This window comes from Oreochromis niloticus, linkage group LG4, assembly GCF_001858045.2.
Source record: "Oreochromis niloticus isolate F11D_XX linkage group LG4, O_niloticus_UMD_NMBU, whole genome shotgun sequence".
In the NCBI taxonomy this organism is placed as follows: domain Eukaryota; kingdom Metazoa; phylum Chordata; class Actinopteri; order Cichliformes; family Cichlidae; genus Oreochromis; species Oreochromis niloticus.
The window spans coordinates 11,532,002-11,556,801 of record NC_031969.2 but is presented as its reverse complement, the minus strand read 5'-3'; the positions used below and the strand labels follow the sequence as shown (position 1 = coordinate 11,556,801).

Sequence of the window (24,800 nt, the reverse complement as noted above, 5' to 3'; positions counted from 1 at the left end):
AAGGCATTGAAACCCCATAGGGGGTTGTCCTTACCATGGTCGTTGACCAACTATGAAACATATCACATGAGCCAAGGTGTGAAAAAAGGCCTGGGCAATTATCAGCAGAGGTTTCGGGTGAAACCATTGTGAGACCTTGACATATGTAGTTTCACTTCTTTACAATGACATTGAAATGCCTCAATTTCAATCAGACCTTGTGAGCTCTAATAGCCCTTTTCCACAAGCACCTACCTGGCTTGGCTTAACTTGACTCAGCTCGGTCTTTAGGGTTTTCCATTAGGTGGTAGTACCTGTTACCGGGTATTTCTAGTACCTGCTCAGTAAGGTTTCCAAGTCACTCTCAAAATGTGACATGTACAGATTGCATGTCAGGGCCTGTGCAGTCAATGGCATCACTCAATAAGTCATGAGAGTGACTCCTTAACAAAATCAAAAGGACCAATGTTGAATGACACATTGGTGTCACAGATCACATTGAAAGTTTTGGCAAAGTACAAATGTACGATGACCCAGAATGAATTAAACTAGCCAAAGGTTTCCATGAAACTAAGAGATTGTGATGCGAAGGGGGCTCGTCCGGGATTTGAACCCGGGACCTCTCGCACCCTAAGCGAGAATCATACGCCTAGACCAACGAGCCACAGGAAGCCTGCACTCACGTCTGGAACTCTGAAAGTATAGAATTAAATCGCCATTCAAATTCAAGTAAGAATGTTTTTAAGCCCTCTTCACGATCCATTTTTTAAAATGTCAGGCCTTTAGTACTGACAAGCTCCAACAGGGATGACTCCAGAGAGACGGCACACAATGAATGAGAAAAAAAGGGTTCCCAGTCATCCAGGTCATGGTAGTCTGATGAGCTTTGATAGAAAGCAGCTGGAATTCTATAAGTTTCTTGAAGACCTTTCACCTCTCATCTGAGAACCTTCATTAGTTCCAACACTAAATGGTGCAGAGTCCAAGGCATTGAAACCCCATAGGGGGTTGTCCTTACCATGGTCGTTGACCAACTATGAAACATATCACATGAGCCAAGGTGTGAAAAAGGCCTGGGTAATTATCAGCAGAGGTTTCGGGTTGTGAGAAACCTTGTGAGACCTTGACATATGTAGTTTCACTTCTTTACAATGACATTGAAATGCCTCAATTTCAATCAGACCTTGTCAGCTGTAATAGCCCTTTTCCACAAGCACCTACCTGGCTTGGCTTAACTTGACTCAGCTCGGTCTTTAGGGTTTTCCATTAGGTGGTAGTACCTGTTACCGGGTATTTCTAGTACCTGCTCAGTAAGGTTTCCAAGTCACTCTCAAAATGTGACATGTACAGATTGCATGTCAGGGCCTGTGCAGTCAATGGCATCACTCAATAAGTCATGAGAGTGACTCCTTAACAAAATCAAAAGCACCGATGTTGAATGACACATTGGTGTCACAGATCACATTGAAAGTTTTGGCAAACTACAAATGTACGATGACCCAGAATGAATTAAACTAGCCAAAGGTTTCCATGAAACTAAGAGATTGTGACGTGAAGGGGGCTCGTCCGGGATTTGAACCCGGGACCTCTCGCACCCGAAGCGAGAATCATACGCCTAGACCAACGAGCCACAGGAAGCCTGCACTCACGTCTGGAACTCTGAAAGTAGAGAATTAAATCGGCCTTCAAATTCAAGCAAGAATAATTTTAAGCCCTCTTTACTATCCATTTTTTAAAAAAATGTCAGGCCTTTACTACTGACAAGCTCCAACAGGGATGACTCCAGAGAGACGGCACACAATGAATGAGAAAAAAAGGGTTCCCAGTCATCCAGGTCATGGTAGTCTGATGAGCTTTGATAGAAAGCAGCTGGAATTCTCTAAGTTTCTTGAAGACCTTTCACCTCTCATCGGAGAACCTTCGTTAGTTGTAACACTAAATGGTGCAGAGTCCAAGGCATTGAAACCCCATAGGGGGTTGTCCTTACCATGGTCGTTGACCAACTATGAAACATATCACATGAGCCAAGGTGTGAAAAAAGGCCTGGGTAATTATCAGCAGAGGTTTTGGGTTGTGAGAAACCTTGTGAGACCTTGACATATGTAGTTTCACTTCTTTACAATGACATTGAAATGCCTCAATTTCAATCAGACCTTGTGAGCTGTAATAGCCCTTTTCCACAAGCACCTACCTGGCTTGGCTTAACTTGACTCAGCTCGGTCTTTAGGGTTTTCCATTAGGTGGTAGTACCTGTTACCGGGTATTTCTAGTACCTGCTCAGTAAGGTTTCCAAGTCACTCTCAAAATGTGACATGTACAGATTGCATGTCAGGGCCTGTGCAGTCAATGGCATCACTCAATAAGTCATGAGAGTGACTCCTTAACAAAATCAAAAGCACCGATGTTGAATGACACATTGGTGTCACAGATCACATTGAAAGTTTTGGCAAAGTACAAATGTACGATGACCCAGAATGAATTAAACTAGCCAAAGGTTTCCATGAAACTAAGAGATTGTGATGCGAAGGGGGCTCGTCCGGGATTTGAACCCGGGACCTCTCGCACCCGAAGCGAGAATCATACACCTAGACCAACGAGCCACAGGAAGCCTGCACTCACGTCTGGAACTCTGAAAGTAGAGAATTAAATCGGCCTTCAAATTCAAGCAAGAATAATTTTAAGCCCTCTTTACTATCCATTTTTTTAAAAAATGTCAGGCCTTTACTACTGACAAGCTCCAACAGGGATGACTCCAGAGAGACGGCACACAATGAATGAGAAAAAAAGGGTTCCCAGTCATCCAGGTCATGGTAGTCTGATGAGCTTTGATAGAAAGCAGCTGGAATTCTCTAAGTTGCTTGAAGACCTTTCACCTCTCATCTGAGAACCTTCATTAGTTCCAACACTAAATGGTGCAGAGTCCAAGGCATTGAAACCCCATAGGGGGTTGTCCTTACCATGGTCGTTGACCAACTATGAAACATATCACATGAGCCAAGGTGTGAAAAAAGGCCTGGGTAATTATCAGCAGAGGTTTCGGGTGAAACCATTGTGAGACCTTGACATATGTAGTTTCACTTCTTTACAATGACATTGAAATGCCTCAATTTCAATCAGACCTTGTGAGCTGTAATAGCCCTTTTCCACAAGCACCTACCTGGCTTGGCTTAACTTGACTCAGCTCGGTCTTTAGGGTTTTCCATTAGGTGGTAGTACCTGTTACCGGGTATTTCTAGTACCTGCTCAGTAAGGTTTCCAAGTCACTCTCAAATGTGACATGTACAGATTGCATGTCAGGGCCTGTGCAGTCAATGGCATCACTCAATAAGTCATGAGAGTGACTCCTTAACAAAATCAAAAGCACCGATGTTGAATGACACATTGGTGTCACAGATCACATTGAAAGTTTTGGCAAAGTACAAATGTACGATGACCAGAATGAATTAAACTAGCCAAAGGTTTCCATGAAACTAAGAGATTGTGATGCGAAGGGGGCTCGTCCGGGATTTGAACCCGGGACCTCTCGCACCCTAAGCGAGAATCATACGCCTAGACCAACGAGCCACAGGAAGCCTGCACTCACGTCTGGAACTCTGAAAGTATAGAATTAAATCGCCATTCAAATTCAAGTAAGAATGTTTTTAAGCCCTCTTCACGATCCATTTTTTAAAATGTCAGGCCTTTAGTACTGACAAGCTCCAACAGGGATGACTCCAGAGAGACGGCACACAATGAATGAGAAAAAAAGGGTTCCCAGTCATCCAGGTCATGGTAGTCTGATGAGCTTTGATAGAAGCAGCTGGAATTCTCTAAGTTGCTTGAAGACCTTTCACCTCTCATCTGAGAACCTTCATTAGTTCTAACACTAAATGGTGCAGAGTCCAAGGCATTGAAACCCCATAGGGGGTTGTCCTTACCATGGTCGTTGACCAACTATGAACATATCACATGAGCCAAGGTGTGAAAAAGGCCTGGGCATTATCAGCAGAGGTTCGGGTGAACCATTGTGAGACCTTGACATATGTAGTTTCACTTCTTACAATGACATTGAAATGCCTCAATTTCAATCAGACCTTGTGAGCTGTATAGCCCTTTTCCACAAGCACCTACCTGGCTTGGCTTAACTTGACTCAGCTCGGTCTTTAGGGTTTCCATTAGGTGGTAGTACTGTTACCGGGTATTTCTAGTACCTGCTCAGTAAGGTTTCCAAGTCACTCTCAAAATGTGACATGTACAGATTGCATGTCAGGGCCTGTGCAGTCAATGGCATCACTCAATAAGTCATGAGAGTGACTCCTTAACAAATCAAAAGCACCGATGTTGAATGACACATTGGTGTCACAGATCACATTGAAAGTTTTGGCAAAGTACAAATGTACGATGACCCAGAATGAATTAAACTAGCCAAAGGTTTCCATGAAACTAAGAGATTGTGATGCGAAGGGGCTCGTCCGGGATTTGAACCCGGGACTCTCGCACCTAGCGAGAATCATACGCCTAGACCAACGAGCCACAGGAGCCTGCACTCACGTCTGGAACTCTGAAAGTATAGAATTAAATCGCCATTCAAATTCAAGTAAGAATGTTTTTAAGCCCTCTTCACGATCCATTTTTTAAAATGTCAGGCCTTTAGTACTGACAAGCTCCAACAGGGATGACTCCAGAGAGACGGCACACAATGAATGAGAAAAAAGGGTTCCCAGTCATCCAGGTCATGGTAGTCTGATGAGCTTTGATAGAAAGCAGCTGGAATTCTCTAAGTTCTTGAGACCTTTCACCTCTCATCTGAGAACCTTCATTAGTTCTAACACTAAATGGTGCAGAGTCCAAGGCATTGAAACCCCATAGGGGTTGTCCTTACCATGGTCGTTGACCAACTATGAAAATCACATGAGCCAAGGTGTGAAAAAGGCCTGGGTAATTATCAGCAGAGGTTTGGGTTGTGAAAACCTTGTGAGACCTTGACATATGTAGTTTCACTTCTTTACAATGACATTGAAATGCCTCAATTTCAATCAGACTTGTGAGCTGTAATAGCCTTTCCACAAGCACCTACCTGGCTGGCTTAACTTGACTCAGCTCGGTCTTTAGGGTTTCCATTAGGTGGTAGTACCTGTTACCGGGTATTCTAGTACCTGCTCAGTAAGGTTTCCAAGTCACTCTCAAATGTGACATGTACAGATTGCATGTCAGGGCCGTGCAGTCAATGGCATCACTCAATAAGTCATGAGAGTGACTCCTTAACAAAATCAAAAGCACCGATGTTGAATGACACATTGGTGTCACAGATCACATTGAAAGTTTTGGCAAACTACAAATGTACGATGACCCAGAATGAATTAACTAGCCAAAGGTTTCCATGAAACTAAGAGATTTGACGTGAAGGGGCTCGTCCGGATTGAACCCGGACCTCTCGCACCCGAGCGAGAATATACGCTGACCAACGAGCCACAGGAAGCCTGCACTCACGTTGAATCTGAAAGTAGAGATAAATCGCCTTCAATTCAAGCAAGAATAATTTTAAGCCCTTTACTATCCATTTTTTAAAAAATGTCAGGCCTTACTACTGACAAGCTCCAACAGGGATGACTCCAGAGAGACGCACACAATGAATGAGAAAAAAAGGGTTCCAGTCATCCAGTATGGTAGTTGATGATTGATAGAAAGCAGCTGGAATTCTCTAGTTGCTTGAGACCTTCACTTATCTGAGACCTTCTTAGTTCACATAAATGGTGCAGGTCAAGGATGAACCCCATAGGGGTTGTCCTTACCATGGTCGTTGACAACTATGAAACATATCAATGAGCAAGGTGTGAAAAAAGCCTGGGTAATTATCAGCAGAGGTTTGGGTGTAAACATTGTGAGACCTTGACATATGTAGTTTCATCTTTACAATGACATTGAAATGCCTCAATTTCAATCAGACCTTGTGAGCTGTAATAGCCCTTTTCCACAAGCACCTACCTGGCTTGGCTTAACTGATCAGCTCGGTCTTTAGGGTTTTCCATTAGGTGGTAGTACTGTTACCGGGTATTTCTAGTACCTGCTCAGTAAGGTTTCCAGTCACTCTCAAAATGTGACATGTACAGATTGCATGTCAGGGCCTGTGCAGTCAATGGCATCATCAATAAGTCATGAGAGTGACTCCTAACAAATCAAAAGCACCGATGTTGAATGACACATTGGTGTCACAGATCACATTGAAATTTTGGCAAAGTACAAATGTACGATGACCCAGAATGAATTAAACTAGCCAAAGGTTCCATGAAACTAAGAGATGTGATGCGAAGGGGCTCGTCGGGATTGAACCCGGACCTCTCGCACCCAAGCGAGATCATACGCCTAGACCAACGAGCACAGAAGCTGCACTCACGTCTGAACTCTGAAGTATAGAATTAAATCGCCATTCAAATTCAAGCAAGAATTTTTAAGCCCTCTTTACTATCATTTTTTTAAATGTCAGGCTTTAGTACTGACAAGCTCCAACAGGGATGACTCCAGAGAGACGGCACACAATGAATGAGAAAAAAAGGGTTCCCAGTCATCAGGTCATGTAGTCTGATGAGCTTTGATAGAAAGCAGCTGGAATTCTCTAAGTTCTTGAAGACCTTTCACTTCATCTGAGAACTTGTTAGTTCTACACTAAATGGTGCAGAGTCCAAGGCATTGAACCCATAGGGGGTTGTCTTACCATGGTCGTTGACAACTATGAACATATCACGTGAGCAAGGTGTGAAAAAGCCTGGGTAATTATCAGCAGAGGTTTCGGGTGTGAGAAACTTGTGAGACTTGACATATGTAGTTTATTTTACAATGACATTGAATGCCTCAATTTCAATCAGACCTTGTGAGCTGTATGCCTTTTCACAAGCACCTACCTGCTTGGCTTAACTTGATCAGCTCGGTCTTTAGGGTTTCCATTAGGTGGTAGTACTGTTACCGGGTATTTCTAGTACCTGCTCAGTAAGGTTTCCAAGTCACTTCAAAATGTGAATGTACAGATTGCATGTCAGGCCTGTGCAGTAATGGCATCACTCAATAAGTCATGAGAGTGACTCCTTAACAAAATCAAAAGCACCGATGTTGAATGACACATTGGTGTCACAGATCAATTGAAGTTTTGGCAAGTAAAATGTACATGACCCAGAATGAATTAAATAGCCAAAGGTTTCCATGAAATAAGAGATTGTGATGCGAAGGGGCCGTCCGGGATTTGAACCGGGACTCTCGCCCATAAGCGAGATCATACGCCTAGACAACGAGCCACAGGAAGCCTGCACTCAGTCTGGAACTCTGAAAGTATAGATTAAATCGCCATTCAAATTCAAGTAAGAATGTTTTTAAGCCCTCTTCACATCATTTTTTTTAAATGTCAGCCTTTGTACTGACAAGCTCAACAGGGATGACTCCAGAGAGCGCACAATGAATGAGAAAAAAAGGTTCCCAGTCATCCAGGTCATGGTAGTCTGATGAGCTTTGATAGAAGCAGCTGGAATTCTCTAGTTTCTTGAGACTTTCACTCTCATCTGAGACCTTCATTATTCTAACACTAAATGGTGCAGAGTCCAAGGCATTGAAACCATAGGGGTTGTCCTTACCATGGTCGTTGACCAATATGAAATATCACGTGAGCCAAGGTGTGAAAAAAGGCCTGGGTAATTATCAGCAGAGGTTTCGGGTTGTGAGAAACCTTGTGAGACCTTGACATATGTAGTTTACTTCTTTACAATGACATTGAAATGCCCAATTTCAATCAGACCTTGTGAGCTTAATAGCCCTTTTCCACAAGCACCTACCTGGCTTGGCTTAACTTGACTCAGCTCGGTCTTTAGGGTTTTCCATTAGGTGGTAGTACCTGTTACCGGGTATTTCTAGTACCTGCTCAGTAAGGTTTCCAAGTCACTCTCAAAATGTGACATGTACAGATTGCATGTCAGGGCCTGTGCAGTCAATGGCATCACTCAATAAGTCATGAGAGTGACTCCTTACAAAATCAAAAGCACGATGTTGAATGACACATTGGTGTCACAGATCACATTGAAAGTTTTGGCAACTACAAATGTACGATGACCCAGAATGAATTAAACTAGCCAAAGGTTTCCATTGAAACTAAGAGATTGTGATGCGAAGGGGGCTCGTCCGGATTTGAACCCGGGACCTCTCGCACCCAAGCGAGAATCATACGCCTAGACCAACGAGCCACAGGAAGCCTGCACTCACGTCTGGAGTCTGAACTCACGTCTGGAACTCTGAAAGTATAGAATTAAATCGCCATTCAAATTCAAGTAAGAATGTTTTAAGCCCTTTACGATCCATTTTTTAAAATGTCAGGTTTAGTACTGACAAGCTCCAACAGGGATGACTCCAGAGAGACGCACACAATGAATGAGAAAAAAGGTTCCCAGTCATCCAGGTCATGGTAGTCTGATGAGCTTTGATAGAAGCAGCTGGATTCTCTAAGTTCTTGAAGACTTCACCTCATTGAGAACTTGTTAGTTTAACACTAAATGGCAGAGTCCAAGGCATTGAAACCCATAGGGTTTCCTTACATGGTCGTTGACACTATGAACATATCACATGAGCCAAGGTGTGAAAAAAGGCCTGGGTATTATCAGCAGAGGTTCGGGTGTGAAAACCTGTGAGACCTTGACATATGTAGTTCACTTCTTTACAATGACATTGAAATGCCTCAATTCAATCAGACCTTGTGAGCTGTAATAGCCCTTTCCACAAGCACCTACCTGGCTTGGCTTAACTTGACTAGCTCGGTCTTTAGGTTTCCATTAGTGGTAGTACTGTTACCGGGTATTTCTAGTACCTGCTCAGTAAGTTTCCAAGTCACTCTCAATGTACATGTACAGATTGCATTAGGGTGTGCAGTCAATGGCATCACCAATAAGTCATGAGAGTGATCCTTACAAATCAAAAGCACGATGTTGAATGACATTGGTGTCACAGATCACATTGAAGTTTTGGCAAGTAAAATGTACGATACCCAGAATGAATAAACTAGCCAAGGTTTCCATAAACTAAGAGATTGTGATCGAAGGGGCTCGTCCGGGATTTGAACCGGACCTCCGCACCAACGAGAATATACGCCTAGACAAGAGCCACAGGAAGCCTGCATCACGCTGAACTCTGAAAGTATAGAATTAAATCGCCTTCAAATTCAAGTAAGAATGTTTTAACCCTTTACATCCATTTTTAAAATGTCAGCCTTAGTACTGACAAGCTCCACAGGATGACTCCAGAGAGACGGCACACAATGAATGAGAAAAAGGGTCCAGTCATCAGTCATGTAGTCTGATGAGCTTGATAGAAAGCAGCTGGAATTCTCTAAGTTCTTGAAGACCTTTCATCTCATCTGAGAACCTTGTAGTTCTAACACTAATGTGCAGAGTCCAAGCATGGAAACCCTAGGGGTTGTCTTACATGGTCGTTGACCAACTATAAACATATCACATGACCAAGGTGTGAAAAGGCTGGGTAATTATCAGCAGGTTTGGGTGAAACCTTGTGACCTTGACATATTAGTTACTTCTTTCAATGACATTGAATGCCTCAATTTCATAGACCTGGAGCTGTAATAGCCTTTCACAACCTACCGCTTGGCTAATTGACTCAGCTCGGTCTTTAGGTTTTCCATTAGTGGTATACCTGTTACCGGGTATTCTAGTACCTGCTCAGTAAGGTTTCCAATCACTTCAAATGTACATACAGATTGCATGTCAGGCCTGTGCATCAATGGCATCACTCAATAAGTCATGAGAGTGACTCCTTAACAAATCAAAAGCACCGATGTGAATGACACATTGGTTCACAGATCACATTGAAAGTTTGCAAATACAATGTACGATGACCCAGATGAATTAAACTACCAAGGTTCATGAAACTAAGAGATTGTGATGCGAAGGGGCTCGTCCGGATTTGAACCGGGACTCTCGCACCCGAAGCGAGAATCATAACGCTAGACCAACGAGCACAGAAGCCTGCACTCACGTCTGGAACTCTGAAAGTAGATTAAATCGCCTTCAAATTCAAGTAAGAATAATTTTAAGCCCTCTTACATCATTTTTAAAATGTCAGGCTTTACTACTGACAACTCCAACAGGACTCCAGAGAGACGACACAATGAATGAGAAAAAGGTCCCAGTATCCAGTCATGGTAGTCTGATGAGCTTTGATAGAAAGCAGCTGGAATTCTCTAAGTTGTAAGACCTTTCACCTCTCATCTGAGAACTTCATTGTTCCAACACTAAATGGGCAGATCCAAGCATTGAAACCCCATAGGGGTTGTCCTTACCATGGTCGTTGACCAACTATGAACATATCACATGAGCAAGGTGTGAAAAAGCCTGGTAATTATCAGCAGAGGTTTTGGGTAGAAACCTTTGAGACCTTGACATATTATCACTTCTTACATATACATGAAATGCCTCAATTTCAATCAACCTTGTGAGCGTATAGCCCTTTTCCACAAGCACCTACTGCTTGGCTTAACTTGATCAGCTCCGGTCTTAGGTTTTCCATAGTGTATACTGTTACCGGTATTTCTATACTGCTCAGTAAGGTTTCCAAGTCACCTCAAAATGTACATGTACAGATTGCATGTCAGGCCTGTCAGTCAATGGCATCACTCAATAAGTCATGAGAGTGACTCTTACAAAATCAAAAGCACGATGTTGAATGACACATTGTGTCACAATACATTGAAGTTTTGGCAAAGTAAATGTACGATGACCAGAATGAATAAACTAGCCAAAGGTTTCCATGAAATAAGAATTTGATGCAAGGCTCGTCGGGATTTGAACCCGGACCTCTGCACCCTAAGCGAGATCATACGCCTAGCCAACGACCACAGGAAGCCTGCACTCACGTCTGGAACTCTGAAAGTATAGAATTAAATCGCCATTCAATCAATAAGAATTTTTTAAGCCCTTCACGATCCATTTTTAAATTCAGGCCTTTATACTGACAGCTCCACAGGATGACTCCAGAGGACGGCACACAATAATGAGAAAAAAGGTTCCAGTCATCCAGTCATGGTAGTCATGACTTTGATAGAAAGCAGCTGGAATTCTCTAAGTTCTTGAAGACCTCACCTCTCATCTGAGAACCTTCATTATTCTAACTAAATGTGCAAGTCCAAGGCATTGAAACCCATAGGGGTTTCCTTACATGGTGTTGACAACTATGAAACATCACTGAGCCAAGGTGTGAAAAAAGCCTGGATTATCAGCAGAGGTTTCGGGTGTGAAACCTTGTGAGACCTTGACATATGTATTTCACTTCTTTACAATGACATTGAAATGCCTCAATTTCAATCAGACCTTGGAGCTGTAATAGCCCTTTCCACAAGCACCTACCTGGCTTGGCTTAACTTGACTCAGCTCGGTCTTTAGGTTTCCATTAGTGGTAGTACCTGTTACGGGTATTCTAGTACCTGTCAGTAAGTTTCCAAGTCACTCTCAAAATTACATGTACAGATTGCATGTCAGGCCTGTCATCATGCATCACAATAATCATGAGAGTGACTCCTTAACAAAATCAAAAGCACCATGTTGAATGACACATTGGTGTCACAATCACATTGAAGTTTGGCAAATACAAATGTCGATGACCCAGATGAATTAACTAGCCAAAGTTTCCATGAAACTAAGAGATTGTGATGCGAAGGGGCTCGTCCGGGATTTGAACCGGACCTCTCGCACCCAAGCGAGATCATACGCCTAGACCAACGAGCCACAGGAAGCTGCACTCACGTCTGGAACTCTGAAGTATAGAATTAAATCGCCTTCAATTCAAGCTAAGAATGTTTTAAGCCCTCTTTACATCCATTTTTTAAAATGTCAGGCTTTACTGACAAGCTCCACAGAGACTCCAGAGAGACGGCACACAATGAATGAGAAAAAAAGGTTCCCAGTCATCCAGTCATGGTAGTCTGATGAGCTTGATAAAAAGCAGCTGGAATTCTCTAAGTTCTTGAAGACCTTTCACCTCTCATCTGAGAACCTTCTTAGTTCTAACACTAAATGGTGCAGAGTCCAAGCATTGAAACCCCATAGGGGTTGTCCTTACCATGGTCGTTGACCAACTATGAACATATCACATGAGCCAAGTTGAAAAAACCTGGTAATTATCAGCAGAGGTTTGGGGTGAGAAACCTTGTGAGACCCTTGACATATGTAGTTTCACTTCTTTACATGACATTGAAATGCCTCAATTCAATCAGACCTTGTGAGCTGTAATAGCCCTTTTCCACAAGCACCTACTGGCTTGGCTTAATTGACTCAGCTCGGTCTTTAGGTTTTCCATTAGTGGTAGACCTGTTACCGGGTATTCTAGTACCTGCTCAGTAAGTTTCCAAGTCACTCTCAAAATTGACATGTACAGATTGCATGTCAGGCCTGTGCAGTCAATGGCATCACTCAATAAGTCATGAGATGACTCCTTAACAAAATCAAAGCACCGATGTGAATGAACATTGGTGTCACAGATCACATTGAAAGTTTGGCAAACTACAATGTACGATGACCCAGATGAATTAAACTAGCCAAAGTTCCATGAACTAAGAGATTGTGATCGAAGGGGCTCGTCCGGATTTGAACCGACCTCTCGCACCCCGAAGCGAGAATCATACGCCTAGACAACGAGCCACAGGAAGCCTGCACTCACGTCTGGAACTCTGAAAGATAGGATTAAATCGCCATTCAAATTCAAGCAAGAATGTTTTAAGCCCTCTTACTATCCATTTTTAAAATGTCAGGCCTTTAGTACTGACAAGCTCCAACAGGGATGACTCCAGAGAGACGGCACACAATGAATGAGAAAAAAGGGTTCCCAGTCATCCAGGTCATGGTAGTCTGATGAGCTTTGATAGAAAGCAGCTGGAATTCTCTAAGTTTCTTGAAGACCTTTCACCTCTCATCTGAGAACCTTCATTAGTTCTAACACTAAATGGTGCAGAGTCCAAGGCATTGAAACCCCATAGGGGTTGTCCTTACCATGGTCGTTGACCAACTATGAAACATATCACATGAGCCAAGGTGTGAAAAAAGGCCTGGGTAATTATCAGCAGAGGTTTCGGGTTGAGAAACCTTGTGAGACCTTGACATATGTAGTTTCACTTCTTTACAATGACATTGAAATGCCTCAATTTCAATCAGACCTTGTGAGCTGTAATAGCCCTTTTCCACAAGCACCTACCTGGCTTGGCTTAACTTGACTCAGCTCGGTCTTTAGGGTTTTCCATTAGGTGGTAGTACCTGTTACCGGGTATTTCTAGTACCTGCTCAGTAAGGTTTCCAAGTCACTCTCAAAATGTGACATGTACAGATTGCATGTCAGGGCCTGTGCAGTCAATGGCATCACTCAATAAGTCATGAGAGTGACTCCTTAACAAAATCAAAAGCACCGATGTTGAATGACACATTGGTGTCACAGATCACATTGAAAGTTTTGGCAAAGTACAAATGTACGATGACCCAGAATGAATTAAACTAGCCAAAGGTTTCCATGAAACTAAGAGATTGTGATGCGAAGGGGGCTCGTCCGGGATTTGAACCCGGACCTCTCGCACCCTAAGCGAGAATCATACGCCTAGACCAACGAGCCACAGGAAGCCTGCACTCACGTCTGGAACTCTGAAAGTATAGAATTAAATCGCCATTCAAATTCAAGCAAGAATGTTTTAAGCCCTCTTACTATCCATTTTTTAAAATGTCAGGCCTTTAGTACTGACAAGCTCCAACAGGGATGACTCCAGAGAGACGGCACACAATGAATGAGAAAAAAGGGTTCCCAGTCATCCAGGTCATGGTAGTCTGATGAGCTTTGATAGAAAGCAGCTGGAATTCTCTAAGTTTCTTGAAGACCTTTCACCTCTCATCTGAGAACCTTTCATTAGTTCTAACACTAAATGGTGCAGAGTCCAAGGCATTGAAACCCCATAGGGGGTTGTCCTTACCATGGTCGTTGACCAACTATGAAACATATCACGTGAGCCAAGGTGTGAAAAAAGGCCTGGGTAATTATCAGCAGAGGTTTCGGGTTGTGAGAAACCTTGTGAGACCTTGACATATGTAGTTTACTTCTTTACAATGACATTGAAATGCCTCAATTTCATCAGACCTTGTGAGCTTAATAGCCCTTTTCCACAAGCACCTACCTGGCTTGGTTAACTTGACTCAGCTCGGTCTTTAGGGTTTTCCATTAGTGGTTAGTTACCTTTACGGTATTCTAGTACCTGCTCAGTAGTTTCCAATCACTCTCAAATGTGACATGTACAGATGCATGTCAGGCCTGTGCAGTCAATGGCATCACTCAATAAGTCATGAGAGTGACTCCTTAACAAAATCAAAAGCACCATGTTGAATGACACATTGTGTCACAGATCACATTGAAAGTTTGGCAAATACAAATGTACGATGACCCAGAATGAATTAAACTAGCCAAAGGTTTCCATGAAACTAAGAGATTGTGAGTGAAGGGGGCTCGTCCGGGATTGAACCCGGACCTCTCGCACCCGAAGCGAAATCATACGCCTAGACAACGAGCCACAGGAAGCCTGCACTCACGTCTGGAACTCTGAAAGTAGAGAATTAAATCGGCCTTCAAATTCAAGCAAGAATAATTTTAAGCCCTCTTTACTATCCATTTTTTTAAAAATGTCAGCCTTTACTACTGACAAGCTCCAACAGGATGACTCCAGAAGACGGCACACAATGAATGAGAAAAAAAGGTTCCCAGTCATCCAGGTCATGGTAGTCTGATGAGCTTTGATAGAAAGCAGCTGGAATTCTCTAAGTTGCTTGAAGACCTTTCACCTCTCATCTGAGAACCTTCATTAGTTCCAACACTAAATGGTGCAGAGTCAAGCATTGAAACCCCATAGGGTTTCCTTACCATGTCGTTGACCAACTATGAAACATATCACATGAGCCAAGGTGTGAAAAAAGGCCTGGGAATTATCAGCAGAGTTTCGGTGTGAAACCATTGTGAGACCTTGACATATGTAGTTTCATTCTTTACAATGACATTGAAATGCCTCAATTTCAATCAGACCTTGTAGCTGTAATAGCCCTTTTCCACAAGCACCTACCTGGCTTGGCTTAACTTGACTCAGCTCGGTCTTTAGGGTTTTCCATTAGGTGGTAGTACCTGTTACCGGGTATTTCTAGTACCTGCTCAGTAAGGTTTCCAAGTCACTCTCAAAATGTGACATGTACAGATTGCATGTCAGGGCCTGTGCAGTCAATGGCATCACTCAATAAGTCATGAGAGTGACTCCTTAACAAAATCAAAAGCACCGATGTGAATGACACATTGGTGTCACAGATCACATTGAAAGTTTTGGCAATACAAATGTACGATGACCCAGAATGAATTAAACTAGCCAAAGGTTTCCATGAACTAAGAGATTGTGATGGAAGGGGCTCGTCCGGGATTTGAACCCGGGACCTCTCGCACCAACGAGAATCATACGCCTAGACCAACGAGCCACAGGAAGCCTGCACTCACGTCTGGAACTCTGAAAGTAGAGAATTAAATCGCCTTCAATTCAAGCAAGAATGTTTTTAAGCCCTTTTACTATCCATTTTTTTAAAAATGTCAGGCCTTTATACTGACAACTCCAACAGGGATGACTCCAGAGAGACGGCACACAATGAATGGAAAAAAGGGTTCCCAGTCATCCAGGTCATGGTAGTCTGATGAGCTTTGATAGAAGCAGCTGGAATTCTCTAAGTTGCTTGAAGACCTTTCACCTCTCATCTGAGAACCTTCATTAGTTTCACACTAAATGTGCAGAGTCCAAGGCATTGAAACCCATAGGGGTTGTCCTTACCATGGTCGTTGACCAACTATGAAACATATCACATGAGCCAAGGTGTGAAAAAAGGCCTGGGCAATATCAGCAGAGGTTTCGGGTGAAACATTGTGAGACCTTGACATATGTAGTTTCACTTCTTTACAATGACATTGAAATGCCTCAATTTCAATCAGACCTTGTGAGCTGTAATAGCCCTTTTCCACAAGCACCTACCTGGCTTGGCTTAACTTGACTCAGCTCGGCTTTAGGGTTTTCCATTAGGTGGTATACTGTTACCGGGTATTTCTAGTACCTGCTCAGTAAGGTTTCCAAGTCACTCTCAAATGTGACATGTACAGATTGCATGTCAGGCCTGTGCAGTCAATGGCATCACTCAATAAGTCATGAGAGTGACTCCTTAACAAAATCAAAAGCACCGATGTTGAATGACACATTGGTGTCACAGATCACATTGAAAGTTTTGGCAAAGTACAAATGTACGATGACCAGAATGAATTAAACTAGCCAAAGGTTTCCATGAAACTAAGAGATTGTGATGCGAAGGGGCTCGTCCGGATTTGAACCCGGACCTCTCGCACCCTAGCAGAATCATACGCCTAGACCAACGAGCCACAGGAAGCCTGCACTCACGTCTGGAACTCTGAAGTATAGAATTAAATCGCCATTCAAATTCAAGTAAGAAGTTTTTAAGCCTCTTCACGATCATTTTTTAAAATGTCAGGCCTTTAGTACTGACAAGCTCCAACAGGATGACTCCAGAGAACGGCACACAATGAATGAGAAAAAAAGGGTTCCCAGTCATCCAGTCATGGTAGTCTGATGAGCTTTGATAGAAAGCAGCTGGAATTCTCTAAGTTTCTTGAAGACCTTTCACTCTCATCTGAGAACCTTCATTAGTTCTAACACTAAATGGTGCAGAGTCCAAGCATTGAACCCATAGGGGTTGTCCTTACCATGGTCGTTGACCAACTATGAAACATATCACATGAGCCAAGTGTGAAAAAGGCCTGGGTAATTATCAGCAGAGGTTTCGGGTTGTGAAAACCTTGTGAGACCTTGACATATGTAGTTTCACTTCTTTACAATGACATTGAAATGCCTCATTTCAATCAGACCTTGTAGCTGTAATAGCCCTTTTCCACAAGCACCTACTGGCTTGGCTTAACTTGACTCAGCTCGGTCTTTAGGGTTTTCCATTAGGTGGTAGTACCTGTTACCGGGTATTCTAGTACCTGCTCAGTAAGGTTTCCAAGTCACTCTCAAAATGTGACATGTACAGATTTGATGTCAGGGCCTGTCAGTCAATGCATCACTCAATAAGTCATGAGAGTGACTCCTTAACAAAATCAAAAGCACCGATGTGAATGACACATTGGTGTCACAATCACATTGAAGTTTTGGCAAAGTACAATGTACGATGACCAGAATGAATTAAACTAGCCAAAGGTTTCCATGAAACTAAGAGATTGTGATGCGAAGGGGCTCGTCCGGGATTTGAACCGGGACCTCTCGCACCCAAGCGAAATCATACGCCTAGACCAACGAGCCACAGGAAGCCTGCACTCACGTCTGGACTCTGAAAGTAAGAATTAATCGCCATTCAAATTCAAGTAAGATATTTTAACCCTCTTCACTATCCATTTTTTAAAATGTCAGGCCTTTACTACTGACAAGCTCCAACAGGGATGACTCCAGAGAGACGGCACACAATGAATGAGAAAAAAAGGGTTCCCAGTCATCCAGGTCATGGTAGTCTGATGAGCTTTGATAGAAAGCAGCTGGAATCTCTAAGTTGCTTGAAGACCTTTCACCTCTCATCTGAGAACCTTCATTAGTTCTAACACTAAATGGTGCAGAGTCCAAGGCATTGAACCCATAGGGGGTTGTCCTTACCATGTCGTTGACCAACTATGAAACATATACATGAGCCAAGGTGTGAAAAAAGGCCTGGGTAATTATCAGCAGAGGTTTGGGTGAAACCATTGTGAGACCTTGACTATGTAGTTTCACTTCTTTACAATGACATTGAAATGCCTCAATTTCAATCAGACTTGTGAGCTGTAATAGCCCTTTTCCACAAGCACCTACCTGGCTTGGCTTACTTGATCAGCTCGGTCTTTAGGGTTTTCCATTAGGTGGTAGTACCTGTTACCGGGTATTTCTAGTACCTGCTCAGTAAGGTTTCCAAGTCACTCTCAAATGTGACATGTACAGATTGCATGTCAGGGCCTGTGCAGTCAATGGCATCACTCAATAAGTCATGAGAGTGACTCCTTAACAAAATCAAAAGCACCGATGTTGAATGACACATTGGTGTCACAGATCACATTGAAAGTTTTGGCAAACTACAAATGTACGATGACCCAGAATGAATTAAACTAGCCAAAGGTTTCCATGAACTAAGAGATTGTGACGGAAGGGGCTCGTCCGGGATTTGAACCCGGGACCTCTCGCACCCAAGCGAGAATCATACGCCTAGACCAACGAGCACAGGAAGCCTGCACTCACGTATGGAACTCTGAAAGTATAGAAATTAAATCGGCCTTCAATTCAAGCAAGAATAATTTTAAGCCCTCTTTACTATCCATTTTTAAAATGTCAGGCCTTACTACTGACAAGCTCCAACAGGGATGACTCCAGAGAGACGGCACACAATGAATGAGAAAAAAGGGTTCCCAGTCATCCAGGTCATGGTAGTCTGATGAGCTTTGATAGAAAGCAGCTGGAATTCTCTAAGTTGCTTGAAGACCTTTCACCTCTCATCTGAGAACCTTCATTAGTTCCAACACTAAATGGTGCAGAGTCCAAGGCATTGAAACCCCATAGGGGTTGTCCTTACCATGGTCGTTGACCAACTATGAACATATCACATGAGCCAAGGTGTGAAAAAAGGCCTGGGCAATTATCAGCAGAGGTTTCGGGTGAAACCATTGTGAGACCTTGACATATGTAGTTTCACTTCTTTACAAGACATTGAAATGCCTCAATTCAATCAGACCTTGTGAGCTGTAATAGCCTTTTCCCAAGCACCTACCTGGCTTGGCTTAACTTGACTCAGCTCGGTCTTTAGGGTTTTCCATTAGGTGGTAGTACCTGTTACCGGGTATTTCTAGTACCTGCTCAGTAAGGTTTCCAAGTCACTCTCAAATGTGACATGTACAGATTGCATGTCAGGGCCTGTGCAGTCAATGGCATCACTCATAAGTCATGAGAGTGACTCCTTAACAAAATCAAAGCACCGATGTGAATGACACATTGGTGTCACAGATCACATTGAAAGTTTGGCAAAGTACAAATGTACGATGACCCAGAATGAATTAAACTAGCCAAAGGTTTCCATGAAACTAAGAGATTGTGATGCGAAGGGGGCTCGTCCGGGATTTGACCCGGACCTCTCGCACCCTAAGCGAGAAATCATACGCCTAGACCAACGAGCCACAGGAAGCCTGCACTCACGTCTGGAACTCTGAAAGTATAGAATTAAATCGCCATTCAAATTCAAGTAAGAATGTTTTTAGCCCTCTTCACATCCATTTTTTAAAATGTCAGGCCTTTAGTACTGACAAGCTCCAACAGGGATGACTCCAGAGAGACGGCACACAATGAATGAGAAAAAAAGGGTTCCCAGTCATCCAGGTCATGGTAGTCTGATGAGCTTTGATAGAAAGCAGCTGGAATTCTCTAGTTCTTGAAGACCTTTCACCTCTCATCTGAGAACCTTCATTAGTTCTAACACTAAATGGTGCAGAGTCCAAGGCATTGAAACCCCATAGGGGGTTGTCCTTACCATGGTCGTTGACCAACTATGAAACATATCACATGAGCCAAGGTGTGAAAAAAGCCTGGGTAATTATCAGCAGAGGTTTTGGGTTGTGAGAAACCTTGTGAGACCTTGACATATGTAGTTTCACTTCTTTACAATGACATTGAAATGCCTCAATTTCAATCAGACCTTGTGAGCTGTAATAGCCCTTTTCCACAAGCACCTACCTGGCTTGGCTTAACTTGACTCAGCTCGGTCTTTAGGGTTTTCCATTAGGTGGTATACCTGTTACGGGTATTTCTAGTACTGCTCAGTAGGTTTCCAGTCACTCTCAAAATGTGACATGTACAGATTTGCATTCAGGGCCTGTGCAGTCAATGGCATCACTCAATAAGTCATGAGAGTGACTCCTTAACAAAATCAAAAGCACCGATGTTGAATGACACATTGGTGTCACAGATCACATTGAAAGTTTTGGCAAACTACAAATGTACGATGACCCAGAATGAATTAACTAGCCAAAGGTTTCCATGAAACTAAGAGATTGTGACGAAGGGGGCTCGTCCGGATTTGAACCCGGGACCTCTCGCACCCGAAGCGAGAATCATACGCCTAGACCAACGAGCCACAGGAAGCCTGCACTCACGTATGGAACTCTGAAAGTAGAGAATTAAATCGGCTTCAAATTCAAGCAAGAATATTTTAAGCCCTCTTTACATCATTTTTTAAAAAATGTCAGGCCTTTACTACTGACAAGCTCCAACAGGGATGACTCCAGAGAGACGGCACACAATGAATGAGAAAAAAAGGGTTCCCAGTCATCCAGGTCATGGTAGTCTGATGAGCTTTGATAGAAAGCAGCTGGATTCTCTAAGTTGCTTGAAGACCTTTCACCTCTCATCTGAGAACCTTCATTAGTTCCAACACTAAATGGTGCAGAGTCCAAGGCATTGAAACCCCATAGGGGTTGTCCTTACCATGGTCGTTGACCAACTATGAACATATACATAGCCAAGGTGTGAAAAAAGGCCTGGGCAATTATCAGCAGAGGTTTCGGGTGAAACCATTGTGAGACCTTGACATATGTAGTTTCACTTCTTTACAATGACATTGAAATGCCTCAATTTCAATCAGACCTTGTGAGCTGTAATAGCCCTTTTCCACAAGCACTACCTGGCTTGGCTTAACTTGACTCAGCTCGGTCTTAGGTTTTCCATTAGGTGGTAGTACCTGTTACCGGGTATTTCTAGTACCTGCTCAGTAAGGTTTCCAAGTCACTCTCAAATGTGACATGTACAGATTGCATGTCAGGGCCTGTGCAGTCAATGGCATCACTCAATAAGTCATGAAGTGACTCCTTAACAAAATCAAAAGCACCGATGTTGAATGACACATTGGTGTCACAGATCACATTGAAAGTTTTGGCAAAGTACAAAGTACGATGACCAGAATGAATTAAACTAGCCAAAGGTTTCCATGAACTAAGAGATTGTGATGCGAAGGGGGCTCGTCCGGGATTTGAACCCGGGACCTCTCGCACCCTAAGCGAGAATCATACGCCTAGACCAACGAGCCACAGGAAGCCTGCACTCACGTCTGGAACTCTGAAAGTATAGAATTAAATCGCCATTCAAATTCAAGTAAGAATGTTTTTAAGCCCTCTTCACGATCCATTTTTTAAAATGTCAGGCCTTTAGTACTGACAGCTCCAACAGGGATGACTCCAGAGAGACGGCACACAATGAATGAGAAAAAAGGGTTCCCAGTCATCCAGGTCATGGTAGTCTGATGAGCTTTGATAGAAGCAGCTGGAATTCTCTAAGTTTCTTGAAGACCTTTCACCTCTCATCTGAGAACCTTCATTAGTTCTAACACTAAATGGTGCAGAGTCCAGGCATTGAACCCATAGGGGGTTGTCCTACCATGGTCGTTGACCAACTATGAAACATATCACATGAGCCAAGGTGTGAAAAAGGCCTGTGGTAATTATCAGCGAGGTTTTGGGTTGTGAGAACCTTGTGAGACCTTGACATATGTAGTTTCACTTCTTTACAATGACATTGAAATGCCTCAATTTCAATCAGACCTTGTGAGCTGTAATAGCCCTTTTCCACAAGCACCTACCTGGCTTGGCTTAACTTGACTCAGCTCGGTCTTTAGGGTTTCCATTAGTGGTTAGTACCTGTTACCGGGTATTTCTAGTACCTGCTCAGTAGGTTTCCAAGTCACTCTCAAATGTGACATGTACAGATTGCATGTCCAGGGCTGTGCAGTCAATGGCATCACTCAATAAGTCATGAGAGTGATCCTTAACAAAATCAAAAGCACCGATGTTGAATGACACATTGGTGTCACAGATCACATTGAAGTTTTGGCAACTACAAATGTACGATGACCCAGAATGAATTAAACTAGCCAAAGGTTTCCATGAAATAAGAGATTGTGATGCGAGGGGGCTCGTCCGGGATTTGAACCCGGACCTCTCGCACCGAGCGAGAATCATACACCTAGACCAACGAGCCACGGAAGCTGCACTCACGTCATGGAACTCTGAAAGTAGAGAATTAAATCGGCCTTCAAATTCAAGCAAGAATAATTTTAAGCCCTCTTTACTATCCATTTTTTAAAAAAATGTCAGGCCTTTACTACTGACAAGCTCCAACAGGGATGACTCCAGAGAGACGGCACACAATGGATGAGGAAAAAGGTTCCCAGTCATCCAGGTCATGTAGTCTGATGAGCTTGATAGAAAGCAGCTGGAATTCTCTAAAGTTGCTTGAAGACCTTTCACCTCTCATCTGAGAACTTCATTAGTTCCAACACTAAATGGTGCAGAGTCCAAGGCATTGAAACCCATAGGGGTTGTCCTTACCATGGTCGTTGACCAACTATGAACATATCACATGAGCCAAGGTGTGAAAAAAGGCCTGGGTATTATCAGCAGAGGTTTCGGGGTGAACCATTGTGAGACCTTGACATATGTAGTTTTCACTTCTTTACAATGACATTGAAATGCCTCAATTTCAATCAGACCTTGTGAGCTGTAATAGCCCTTTTCCACAAGCACCTACCTGGCTTGGCTTAACTTGACTCAGCTCGGTCTTTAGGGTTTTCCATTAGGTGGTAGTACCTGTTACCGGGTATTTCTAGTACCTGCTCAGTAAGGTTTCCAAGTCACTCTCAAAATGTGACATGTACAGATTGCATGTCAGGGCCTGTGCAGTCAATGGCATCACTCAATAAGTCATGAGAGTGACTCCTTAACAAAATCAAAAGCACCGATGTTGAATGACACATTGGTGTCACAGATCACATTGAAAGTTTTGGCAAAGTACAAATGTACGATGACCCAGAATGAATTAAACTAGCCAAAGGTTTCCATGAAACTAAGAGATTGTGATGCGAAGGGGGCTCGTCCGGGATTTGAACCCGGGACCTCTCGCACCCTAAGCGAGAATCATACGCCTAGACCAACGAGCCACAGGAAGCCTGCACTCACGTCTGGAACTCTGAAAGTATAGAATTAAATCGCCATTCAAATTCAAGTAAGAATGTTTTTAAGCCCTCTTCGATCCATTTTTTAAATGTCAGGCCTTTAGTACTGACAAGCTCCAACAGGGATGACTCCAGAGAGACGGCACACAATGAATGAGAAAAAAAGGGTTCCCAGTCATCCAGGTCATGGTAGTCTGATGAGCTTTGATAGAAAGCAGCTGGAATTCTCTAAGTTTCTTGAAGACCTTTCACCTCTCATCTGAGAACCTTCATTAGTTCTAACACTAAATGGTGCAGAGTCCAAGGCATTGAAACCCCATAGGGGGTTGTCCTTACCATGGTCGTTGACCAACTATGAAACATATCACATGAGCCAAGGTGTGAAAAAAGGCCTGGGTAATTATCAGCAGAGGTTTCGGGTTGTGAAAACCTTGTGAGACCTTGACATATGTAGTTTCTTCTTTACAATGACATTGAAATGCCTCAATTTCAATCAGACCTTGTGAGCTGTAATAGCCCTTTTCCACAAGCACCTACCTGGCTTGGCTTAACTTGACTCAGCTCGGTCTTTAGGGTTTTCCATTAGGTGGTAGTACCTGTTACCGGGTATTTCTAGTACCTGCTCAGTAAGGTTTCCAAGTCACTCTCAAAATGTGACATGTACAGATTGCATGTCAGGGCCTGTGCAGTCAATGGCATCACTCAATAAGTCATGAGAGTGACTCCTTAACAAAATCAAAAGCACCGATGTTGAATGACACATTGGTGTCACAGATCACATTGAAAGTTTTGGCAAAGTACAAATGTACGATGACCCAGAATGAATTAAACTAGCCAAAGGTTTCCATGAAACTAAGAGATTGTGATGCGAAGGGGGCTCGTCCGGGATTTGAACCCGGGACCTCTCGCACCCAAGCGAGAATCATACGCCTAGACCAACGAGCCACAGGAAGCCTGCACTCACGTCTGGAACTCTGAAAGTATAGAATTAAATCGCCATTCAAATTCAAGCAAGAATGTTTTTAAGCCCTCTTTACGATCCATTTTTTAAAATGTCAGGCCTTTAGTACTGACAAGCTCCAACAGGGATGACTCCAGAGAGACGCACACAATGAATGAGAAAAAAAGGGTTCCCAGTCATCCAGGTCATGGTAGTCTGATGAGCTTTGATAGAAAGCAGCTGGAATTCTCTAAGTTTCTTGAAGACCTTTCACCTCTCATCTGAGAACCTTTTAGTTCTAACACTAAATGGTGCAGAGTCCAAGGCATTGAAACCCCATAGGGGGTTGTCCTTACCATGGTCGTTGACCAACTATGAAACATATCACATGAGCCAAGGTGTGAAAAAAGGCCTGGGTAATTATCAGCAGAGGTTTCGGGTTGTGAGAAACCTTGTGAGACCTTGACATATGTAGTTTTACTTCTTTACAATGACATTGAAATGCCTCAATTTCAATCAGACCTTGTGAGCTGTAATAGCCCTTTTCCACAAGCACCTACCTGGCTTGGCTTAACTTGACTCAGCTCGGTCTTTAGGGTTTTCCATTAGGTGGTAGTACCTGTTACCGGGTATTTCTAGTACCTGCTCAGTAAGGTTTCCAAGTCACTCTCAAAATGTGACATGTACAGATTGCATGTCAGGGCCTGTGCAGTCAATGGCATCACTCAATAAGTCATGAGAGTGACTCCTTAACAAAATCAAAAGCACCGATGTTGAATGACACATTGGTGTCA

General features: G+C 43.1%; 8 non-coding genes across 8 annotated transcripts; all 8 read right to left on the bottom strand.

Annotated features, from left to right (window-relative positions):
• Nucleotides 1–571: 571 nt before the first annotated feature.
• Nucleotides 572–643, bottom strand: trnap-agg (transfer RNA proline (anticodon AGG)). The gene has a single exon. It is a non-coding gene; the product is annotated as a tRNA-Pro (tRNA).
• An 894-nt stretch (nucleotides 644–1,537) lies between these two features.
• Nucleotides 1,538–1,609, bottom strand: trnap-cgg (transfer RNA proline (anticodon CGG)). Its single transcript has one exon. It is a non-coding gene; the product is annotated as a tRNA-Pro (tRNA).
• An 898-nt stretch (nucleotides 1,610–2,507) lies between these two features.
• Nucleotides 2,508–2,579, bottom strand: trnap-cgg (transfer RNA proline (anticodon CGG)). Its single transcript has one exon. It is a non-coding gene; the product is annotated as a tRNA-Pro (tRNA).
• An 892-nt stretch (nucleotides 2,580–3,471) lies between these two features.
• Nucleotides 3,472–3,543, bottom strand: trnap-agg (transfer RNA proline (anticodon AGG)). The gene has a single exon. It is a non-coding gene; the product is annotated as a tRNA-Pro (tRNA).
• Nucleotides 3,544–13,522: 9,979 nt separating this feature from the next.
• On the bottom strand, nucleotides 13,523–13,593 carry trnap-agg (transfer RNA proline (anticodon AGG)). Its single transcript has one exon. It is a non-coding gene; the product is annotated as a tRNA-Pro (tRNA).
• Nucleotides 13,594–20,127: 6,534 nt separating this feature from the next.
• Nucleotides 20,128–20,198, bottom strand: trnap-cgg (transfer RNA proline (anticodon CGG)). The gene has a single exon. It is a non-coding gene; the product is annotated as a tRNA-Pro (tRNA).
• Nucleotides 20,199–21,074: 876 nt separating this feature from the next.
• On the bottom strand, nucleotides 21,075–21,146 carry trnap-agg (transfer RNA proline (anticodon AGG)). Its single transcript has one exon. It is a non-coding gene; the product is annotated as a tRNA-Pro (tRNA).
• Nucleotides 21,147–22,979: 1,833 nt separating this feature from the next.
• trnap-agg (transfer RNA proline (anticodon AGG)) lies at nucleotides 22,980–23,051 on the bottom strand. Its single transcript has one exon. It is a non-coding gene; the product is annotated as a tRNA-Pro (tRNA).
• Between the last annotated feature and the right edge of the window lie 1,749 nt (nucleotides 23,052–24,800).